Raw genomic sequence first — 10,441 nt, 5'->3', positions numbered from 1 at the left:
ACATGACTTAGTTATTACAGAGGATAAGTGAGTTGAAACACCTCCAGAAATCCACACTTCCTTGAAGTACCACTAAAAAGAGTCGGGTGGTGGCTCAGTAGGTATAATGCTTGCTGGACACATTTGAGAGCCTGGGCTTGCATCCCCAGAATCCATGTAAAACTGAACAAGGTACCACATCTCTACAATCCCAGTATTCCTATAAAGAAACGGAGACAGTGGCGGGAAATCACTGAAAGTTCACAGGCCAGCAAGTGAGCCACAGTGGAGGCAAACAGAATTTCCTGTTTAAGACTTGAGTGGCAAGGTCTGTCAGATGATCCTGGGCCAGAAGGCGGAAGAACAGATGCTCCAATGTTTTGTAGTAGAGGGAGTGTCCAGGTGTTCAGAGGTCTCTATAAATTGGCTAAGTTTTAGAAGCTATGCTTTGTGCTTCCCACAATTATAGTTAACTCAGTCGTTCTGGATTTCTGACGGGGTTTAAAAATTATAGCCTCATAGCCAATCCTGGCTATTTACCTTGAGAGAAAAGATTTGAGTGGATGATTGTCAGCTGACATTCATCCTAAAGCCAAGGAAAAAGCCAGGTTCAGAGATAAGTGTTTTAGTTAGGGGAGATGACAGAGGTTCTGGTTAGTCAACAAAATGATGGACTGGGTATTAGGACTATCTTGTACCTCACTGGTACAAATTGACATAATTATGCTCTAATTGTATTTTGAGAGAAAAGTTTCATTTTAACAGGAAGGGTGATATGTAGGAGGAACTAAGGTGGGAGGAGTACTGAGAGGAAGAGAAGGAGTAAGAAGAGGAGAAGAAGGAGAGGAGAAGCTAGGTGATGAGAGAGAGAAAGAGGGGGGAGACAAGGAGGCAGATGTTCATGTATCTCCACCAGTCAAAGATAGTTGATATATCTAGGTTGGGTAGTGGGTTACACCTCTGATTGAGCATTACCAAACTTATAAAGCCTTTGATTAACATTTTTTAAAAAATGTGTAAGTGCAAAAAGGAAAAGGGGACATGGGATAGGGGTTTTCTAAATGGGTGGGGAATGGGAAAAGGGGATGGCATCTGAAGTGTAAATAAAATATCCAATAAAAATGGGGAAAAAAAGACTTGAGTGGCTGGTGTGAGGGCTACATGAGACACACTGTGTTTGAACTAATGGGAGCACCATGTCCTGTGATTCCAGCCCTGGTTTTGACCTTCACATCACTATTGTCTCTCCGGAGGGCCAACTCTACCAAGTAGAATATGTTTTTAAAGCTCTTGGCCAATGTGGACTGCATCTGTCGCTGTCAGAGGAAAGGACTGTGCAGTTATCATCACACAGAAGAAAGCACCTGTCAAATTATTGGATTCTAGCATGGGGACACATTTGTTCAAGATGACCAAAAGCTGGGTAGTGACGGGAGTGACAACTGACAGCAGATCCCAGGTACAGAGGGCACACTGTAAGGCAGGTAATTGGAAATACAAATGTGGCTATGAGATTCCTATGGACGTACTATGTAAAAGAATTGCTTATATTTCTCAAGTCTACACACTGAATGATGAAATAAGGCTGCTTGGTTGCTGTATGATTTTAATTGGATTAATGGAGAACAAGGCCCTCACGTGGACGACTGTGGTCCTCCAGGCTACTACTGTGGCTTTAAAGCCATGTCAGCAGGAGTTAAACAAACAGAGTCAACCAGCTTTCTTGGAAAAAAAAGTGAAGAAATTTGATTGGACACTTGGACAGCGAAAACTGCAATTCCATGCATTGATTTCAAACCTTCAGAAATAGAAGTTGGAGTAGTTACAGTTAAGAATCCTAAATTCAGGGGTCTTACAGAAGCAGAGATTGGTACTCGCCTTGTTGTTCTAGCAGACAGAGACTGAACACTCTCATCAGCTTACCAGATCCACGATGCTACCACATGCCTGTGTGTCTGGTAACAATAAACCTACATCATAGAGGCCATGGATTGAAGATGGAGTCTACATCACTCCTCCCACCACTGACTGGTAAGGACATTGTATAAATAAAAACGTTGTTTTGGAATAAAAAAATGACCCAGGAAAAAGCAATGCTGTGTATGTTCAGGCACACTCAAAAGTACAGATGCACATACTGTCCACCCATACACACATGCATATACACACTAATGCCGCTAACTGCAACAGGGTATCAAGTAATCTGCATGCCATACAGGGAGAGGTGGTCATGTGGGCCTTGTCTAGAAAAGGTTTATAGGGAGTAAAGCCAGTCAATACCAGAAGGTTCCAGTCTAATATTTTAGCTCTTTATCTCTTTCCTCTTCTGGTACTCTGAAAACTATCTCAGGCTAGTAAAAACAATGAGAAAATGCCAGTAGTACCCACACAACTCTGTGTCCTTTGACCTAAAGTAGTGAGGTTTTTGGTTGGTTGGTTGGTTGGTTGGTTTGGGTTTTTTGTTTGTTTGTCTGTTTGTTTGTTTTTGGAACAAATAGAATTCTCTCAGTTTTTGAAGTAATAAATAAAATCCTCTCCATTCAGGAGTTTTTCGTTTTGTTTTGTTTTGTTTTGTTTTTTTTAATATTTTCTGATATGTTCTTTAACCTTTCAAGAAATGTTTTCTTGGCTGAAGAGATGGCTTGGAGGTTAAGAGCACTGGCTGCTCTTCCAGAGGTCCTGAGTTCAATTCCCAACAAACACATGGTGGTTGACAACCACCTACAATGAGATTTGCTATCCTCTTCTGGCCTACAGGTATACATGCAAGCAGAACACTGTATACATAATAAATACATCTTTTAAGAAAGAGAGAGGGAAAGAAAGAGACAGACAGACAGACAGACAGACAGACAGACAGAAAAAAGAAAAAAAGAAAGAAAGGAAGGAAGGAAGGAAGGAAGGAAGGAAGGAAGGAAGGAAGGAAAAGAATGTTTCTCAATGGAAACTGAAAATCTTGAAAATCTTGACAGAGGAAAAGCATGTAAAATATTATTTATTTGCTCCAAATGTACATGAAAGTGTATATAAAGCCTACCATACATGCAGGTAACCATACACTGCACACGCAGGTCAGCTACAATGCAATGTGACTGAGACAGCAACCCCAAAATGACTTTCAAGAGCAATCCAGTTTCTGACATTCAAAGACTCGTTGGTGTTAATAAATAATGACAATTCACTAATTCATCAAAAGCACCACTTAAAAAGAAACAATTAAGGTCATCGAAACCAACACAGAATTCTAAGAGGGCTTATGAAGAGACTGACTTACAACCCTTGACACAATTAATTCTTCATAGAGGCATTTTATAAAGAAATATTAGCCCCGAATCTTCCCACTTCAGAGGAAGAAAGTATAATTATACCTACTCTCAACAGGGGCTACAGTTATTTTGTCAAAAATCGTTAAAAACTGACAAGAAAAGTAGACATAGCCCCTCAAAGTTGACAATTTTCTTACATTTAGCTTTTAAGAAAAATGGAAAGGGTGGTTTTTCTTCAGATAAGTAAATTTGTATTTGTTATATAAATATACTTTACATGCTAACTAGAATACAAAATAGAAGGACTTATAATCCATTATATGTAATAACTAAATCTAAAGTTGACTATGCTAAGCTTTTACTGCCCTCCCCCAAAATAATCATGAGTATATTAAAACCCACTTTGGTTTACACAGTCCCAGAACAGTTTTCCTTTCTCCATACTCTTGCTAATGTAGCATTTGGAGACTTTTTGAGCCCAAACAGAATTCCAAAGATGTGAAGCAAATATGCAACACCACAGACCCAGGAGTTGGAAGAGAGGTCTCTTACTGTAGCTTTATTCAGTGGTTGATATTCTTGAAAGGATTTGAAATCTGGAGTGACCAAGTCAAATGCCAGTGTTGGTAAAGAGGGAGAGAAGACACTTCCCTTTGAGTGATGACACTGATGCATTTTAAAGAAGACTTAGTGGAACAAATTTGGTCAATCTACCAATTCAATACTGAGCCCAGACCAGCTCTGCCCTAGCTAACATGGGAAGGACTCTACAGGAAACAGACTCTCCCCTGCGTAGGGGTGTGCCAACCTTAATGCATCTCCTTTCCTAAGAGTTACAAAAAGGTGGAGGCTTGGGGCCTTCCCATAGCCCAACTCTTCTACCAGGTCAGTGGCTAAATACACTGCTGCCTCCTGATTCTTAGTTCTGAAAGAAGAGCGCTCTTCCCTCTCACTGTACTAAGAATACCATCAGGAATACTTCCTCTTCTGAGAAAAGCTCATTAATCCAACACATGCAAGCACAGACAAATGCTCAGGTGTGCACATACACATACACACACACACACACACACACACACACACACACACACACACACTATAGCCTTGTATCCAAGTCATTAAGATTTCTTGTTAAGATGAGTAGACTCTCTAACACAGAGTAACCTGAGAGAATATTGTTTTACCTATAGACCCTTGTTCTCTTTTTTGGATAGATTCATACATATGCAATTTATGATTATATAATAACATATATTATATTCACCACTCATCATTATCTAGTACCCCCTTCTTTTGCCTCTGACTCCTACTTCTTCAACTACTCCACCATCATTAGAGAAAAATGGCATCCCCTCACCAGCAGAATGATCATCAATAGTCAATAGCTTTTAAGGCATTTGACAAAGCCTCGGGGGCATCTCTGGCCATGGTGGAAAGATGGAGGCTGTGTCTTGTGCAGGTACCCATAGCTACTTTGTGTTAATGGCAATGCCAATGCCACTTCTGTGTGACAGCTCTCCATGACCTCCTTCTTCATGCCTTGGCTTTTAAGATATCTCCATTCTCCCTTTTTGTGATGTTCCCTGGGTCTTGTGGAGTGCCTTACTTCTATATCTGTTTCATTAGGTAGTGTGAAGAAATGTTATCCCTATAAAATGGGGATAACATTTTTGCTCACTACCTTCCAAAGATGTTTGGCGTAAAAACAGAATCAGAAGAGCTTGAAAAATCCATTGAAATCATTGCAATGTTTTATTGCCTTCACATTTTATTTTCTTATCTGATACAATGAATATTAATTTTTCAGCAGCCCCAACTATTCAGTTGGAAAATCTTATTTAAGATTATCTGGGATTAGTAAATCTTTCTATTCAAATAATTATAGAACTGTGCATGGAGCAATTATTATATACTTCCAGTACTGACCTTTGGCTCATGCTTGCTGCACCATGTCCATCTGTCAGTCATTGTGATTCACTCTATTCCTGCGTTTCTTCTCTCTTTGTTCCCAACTAAAGCCCAAGGAATTACTTAGCTGCCCTGAGCTCTTCATAGACTGGTACATCTTTGTTGCAATGTGTTATGCTATCCCTCTGCTTATCTCATGAGACTCAGACTAAACCAAACGATTTCATATGAATACAAGTCCATACATTGCTATCCATTGTCAGTAGAGAAAGTAAAATGTATTTATTCCACAAGTTTTGTCTTGTCATCTCTGTGACCATGCCATCACTTTGGAGTAGAATTCAAGATTATTTACAAAGCAGTTTTCTCAAAGGGAAGTGGACATGTTTTCATTGAGTAATGAATGATAAACGTTTTAAATGATATAGTTACTTAAATAAAGTTACAATTAGAAATGACCTTAGGAAAGGTATAAATATGGCAGTAATATAAGAGAGATGAACAATTGGCTGGAATATCCTGGTGTCACCAGGAATATAGTAGACAAATAAATCACGTCTTCATGTCCACTAATGCCTAGAGAAGACATGGAGGAGGAGGAGATGAGCCTCCAGTCTCTACATTTCTTGCTTATAGAAAGTGAACTTCAAAGACATAACTGGGAGTCAGGACTCAGTTGAAGAGACTAACCATGGACAGAGATATGAAACTGGACCTGATGCCTCTAGACCAATACGTAGAAGCCCAAATAGGTCTCTGGACATCAAGAATCACTTTCCAAATCAGACATGACATCACAGATTGACAAAGAACGGTAGAAATGAGAAAAAAAAATCCTTGTCAACTACCCAAGTTTGGAAGCCAGATTTGAGAGAAGGGAATCCTCTACAGAGCACATCATGCTCATGAGTGAGAATACAACAACATTGTCTTCATATTAAGTAACTCGAGGTTGTAGCTGTCAGAGAAAAATAGGAAAGCCATAGCAAGAAGCTTAGAGAAAATGGAGGATATCAATAGATATCAATTAAGTTTAGCTCATGGTTCGGACTGTAGGCAAGAGGGGCTTAAGAAAAAAAATATGACTTGATTTCAAGTGTCCCTCTAGATAGAGTACAGAAACATTTTCCTCGACAGTACACCTCACACCAATATTTGGATTAAAATGTCATTGTAAAAGTTCTCAGAAGACAAATGTGACCATAATCAGCATGGAACGGTGACCTTCATGTTACAGGAACTCAATTCAAAAATAATATTGCAGAGGCTGGAAGCACTCAATCCTTTGGCAAACCCCTCCCCCTTGTACATAGCTAAGCTTTTGAACACAGATTGTGGATAAGATTCTTTGTGTCAAACTTACATGATATTTTGAAACATGTTATGTGCTTTCCTTTTAGTTTGTAGTATAAGTCATTATAAGAGCTTCACTTGCTATCTATGAAATAGGCATGCCATTTTAGAATGAATGTGAAAGAAAGAATCTTTGTTTCTGAACTGGTCAGTCAATAGTAAGTCAATACAATCTTGAAGTAAGTATTTTATCAATAGCTATAGCTATATAGTGGATTTAGATAAAGTCGGTATATCTTGCCAGGAATCTTCTTTCAATCATTTTTACCACTTTTAGATCTAATATTTTTGACAAATTAAGACAGTGTAATTTGAATTAGTCCTCTTTTAAACTGTGTTCCAACATAATACGAAATGTAATTTTATCTATTTCCTTAAAACTCACAACATTTACACAAGTTCTCCCTGTCAAAGACATTGTATCAACATGCTATAATTGTTCCTTAACAAATAAAAAAATTATTTCTTCAGCCTGACATGAAGAAGTCACATCTCATTCTAGGTTCTAGAATAAATTTTAATTGACATTTTTCTCTGAGACAAAGAAAACAAAGAGTGATTTTAATTTGAGATCTGAAATATATTTAATCAAGAAGCAGAAAATAAATCCCTGAACAGTAAGCATAGGGTTTAGGAGTGGAAAACATTCCTCAGTTGATCTTTATACACTTAATATCTAATTACAAGATTTCACAGCTCCCAAAGATAGTAATTATGTCTCAGTAAAAAGCAATCATAAATAAATAAATAAAGACTCTTGACTGCATTTCGATCAGGATTCTGAAGCTGAAATAGTCAAATGTGCATATTTTGTAAAATCTGGTTTTAGAAAATAATGGTGTAAAATTAACTTGTCACAACCCTCCCCCTATCCTCAAGGTCAAAAGAAAATCTCTCATTCATTAACCTTGCCATCTGGTCACCCTGGTCTGCCTTTACTGGTCACCCTATTTGGTCACTGCAGCCACACTCATCCCCTGATCTGACATCTCATTTGAACAATTTTCCATCCACCAACTCTTATTGCTTGGCCTTAAAGCCCCATTATCCTTAGTATACTGAGACTGAATTCCATTCTATATCACAGTCTACTTTCCCCTATTGCAATAGGACCCAATAAAATTTGTCTCTGCCATTTTAACTTCTGCCCAGGCTCCAGTGTTCTTTGTCATGAACAATACTTTCTAGAAATGGCTATTTTTCACAAAGAAATAGACTTCTAACCACTCTCTGCACTATCAAGTCAAGTGTTATTGCCTTGATCTTGGGGATGTTTCAAAGAAATATTCATCAAAAAAAAAAGAGAGAGAGAGAACAAAAGCCAAGATAAAATAGAATAGATAATCTGAAACAAAGCTAATAAAAGAGGGAAAATTGAACTCATAAGTCAAAGCAAGAAGAATCAAACAATTGGGAATTGACAATTGAAATATAAAACGTGGGGTGAGGTAAGGAAGTTCGCACACTGTCTAACATAGTACAAAGGGCACCAGCCAGAACTGAGCAGACAGACAGCATTTTAATCAACTGTCAAGATGAGCTTTTAAATGAAAATAGCAAAACCACTACTCAAAAATGGATGAGCTAAATTTATACAAAAAATGGTTTTTAAGATGACCTGAAAACTAATTTCTTCCAATTTTGAAGGGGATTTTAAGTACCCATGGTCCCGGTTCCAAACACATAAAATGTCTATACATAGTGGGTGATTAATAAATATGTGATTAGAGAATAACTTTAGGGGCCCAGGAACTGAGCAGATCCAAGACAGCAGTTCTGTCCCCAATCACACAGAACCCAGAGAAAGCAGGGCTCCCAGAAACTCTACCCTGGGCAGTATCTTAGGTAAGCAGACAGCAACGTTCACCCCAAACAGAGAGTAACTGGGACCCACAAGGACCCAGGAAGTTACTCCCAGCCCAGAGCACTGGTTCCTTCCGGTCTGGGCCCAGGAACTAAGCAGATCCAAGATGGCAGCTCTGCCCCCAATAACACAGAACCCAGAGGAAGCAGGGCTCCCAGAGCTCTAACCTGGGCAGCATCCTGTCTGCACTTGAGCAATGAGCAGAATTTGGGCCCCAGCGCTTACCCCAGTAGTTACACCCACCCCACAAAGTTCTGATACAACCAAGATAATAGGAAAGACAGGCTCCAGTCAGGGACAGAGCAGGTAGCACTAAGGAGATACAGATGGCAAAAGGCAAGTGCAAGAACATCCGTAACCCAGGTTACTTGGCATCATTAGAACCTAGTTCTCCCACACTAGAAAGTCCTGAATTCCCCATATCACCAGGATAGCAAGATTCAGATTTAAAATCACTTCTAATGACGATGATAGAGGACTTTAAGAAGGACATAAACACTCTCAAAGAATTTAAGGAGAACACAGGTAAACAGGTAGAAACCCTTAAAGAGGAAACACAAAAATCCCTTAAAGAATTACAAGAGAACACAACCAAACAAGTGAAGAATTGAACGAACCATCCAGGACATAAAAATGGAAGTAGTAACAATCAAGAAATCACAAACGGGGACTATGCTGGAGATAGAAAACCTAGGAAAGAAATCAGGAGTCACAAACACAAGCATCACCAACAGAATACAAGAGATAGAAGAGAGAATCTCAGGTGCAGAAGATACCATAGAAAATATCAACACAACTGTCAAAGAAAATGCAAAATGCAAAGAGTTCTTAACACAAAATATCCAGGAAATCCAGGACACAATGAGGAGACCAAACCTAAGGATAATAGGTATAGAAGAGAGTGAAGATTCCCAACTTAAAGGGCCCATAAATATCTTCAACAAAATTATAGAACAAAACTTCCCTAATCTAAAGAAAGAGATGCCCATAAACATACAAGAAGCCTATAGAAAGCCAAATGGACTAAACCAGAAAAGAAATACCGCCCGTCACATAATAATCAAAACACCAAGTGCACAAAACAAAGAAAGAATATTAAATGCAGTAAGGGAGAAAGGCCAAGTAACATATAAAGGCAGACCTATCAGAATTACACCAGACTTCTCACCAGATACTATAAAAGCTAGAAGATCCTGTACAGATGTCATACAGACCCTAAGAGAACACAAATGCCAGCCCAGGCTACTATACCCAGCAAAACTCTCAATTACCATAGATAGAGAAATCAAGATATTCCATGACAAAACCAAATTTACACAATATCTTTCTACAAACCCAGCATTACAAAGGATAATAGCAGGAAAGCTCCAATACAAGGAGGGAAATTATACCCTAGAAAGAGCAAGAAAGTAACCCTCTTCCAACAAATCCAAAAGAAGATAGCCACACAAAGGTAACTTCACCTTTAATAACAAAAATAACAGGAGACAACAATCACTGTTCCTTAATATCTCTTAACATCAATGGACTCAGTTCCTCAATTAAAAGACATAGGCTAATGTACTGGATACATAAATTGGACCCAGCATTTTGCTGCATACAGGAAACCCACCTCAGTGCAAAGACAGACTCTACCTTAGAGTAAAAGGATGGAAAACAATTTTTCAAGCAAATGGTACTAAGAAACAAGCTGGAGTAGCCATTCTAAAATCTCCAGCCCGAGAACACAAAGGAGGGGACTCATGGCTCCACCTGCATAGGTAGTTGAGGGTGGCCTTGCCAGGCATCAGTGGAAGTGGACAGGCTTGGTACCTGAAAGTTTGGATTCTCTAGTGTTGGGGAATTGCAAGAGCAGGGAGGCGGGAATAAGAGGATGGTGGGAGCACACCCTCATAGTAATTGGAGGGGGGAATGGGGTAAGGGATTGGTCATCAGTGGAAGTGGAGGGCCTAGGTGCCCAAAAGTTTGGATTCCCTGATGTTGGGAAATTTGAGAGCAGGGAGGCAGGAATGGGAGGATGGTGGGAGCACACCCTCATAGAAATGCCCAGAATTATATGGATTAGACATGA

General features: G+C 39.2%; 1 pseudogene; it reads left to right on the top strand.

The window, feature by feature from the left end:
* Positions 1 to 1,175: 1,175 nt before the first annotated feature.
* Positions 1,176 to 1,884, top strand: LOC117724912 (proteasome subunit alpha type-6 pseudogene; annotated as a pseudogene).
* Positions 1,885 to 10,441: the final 8,557 nt, after the last annotated feature.

The sequence above is a fragment of the Arvicanthis niloticus genome, chromosome 20, assembly GCF_011762505.2.
Source record: "Arvicanthis niloticus isolate mArvNil1 chromosome 20, mArvNil1.pat.X, whole genome shotgun sequence".
In the NCBI taxonomy this organism is placed as follows: Eukaryota; Metazoa; Chordata; class Mammalia; order Rodentia; family Muridae; genus Arvicanthis; species Arvicanthis niloticus.
Note: the sequence above shows the minus strand (reverse complement) of the source record. Positions and strands in the feature narration are given on the sequence as shown.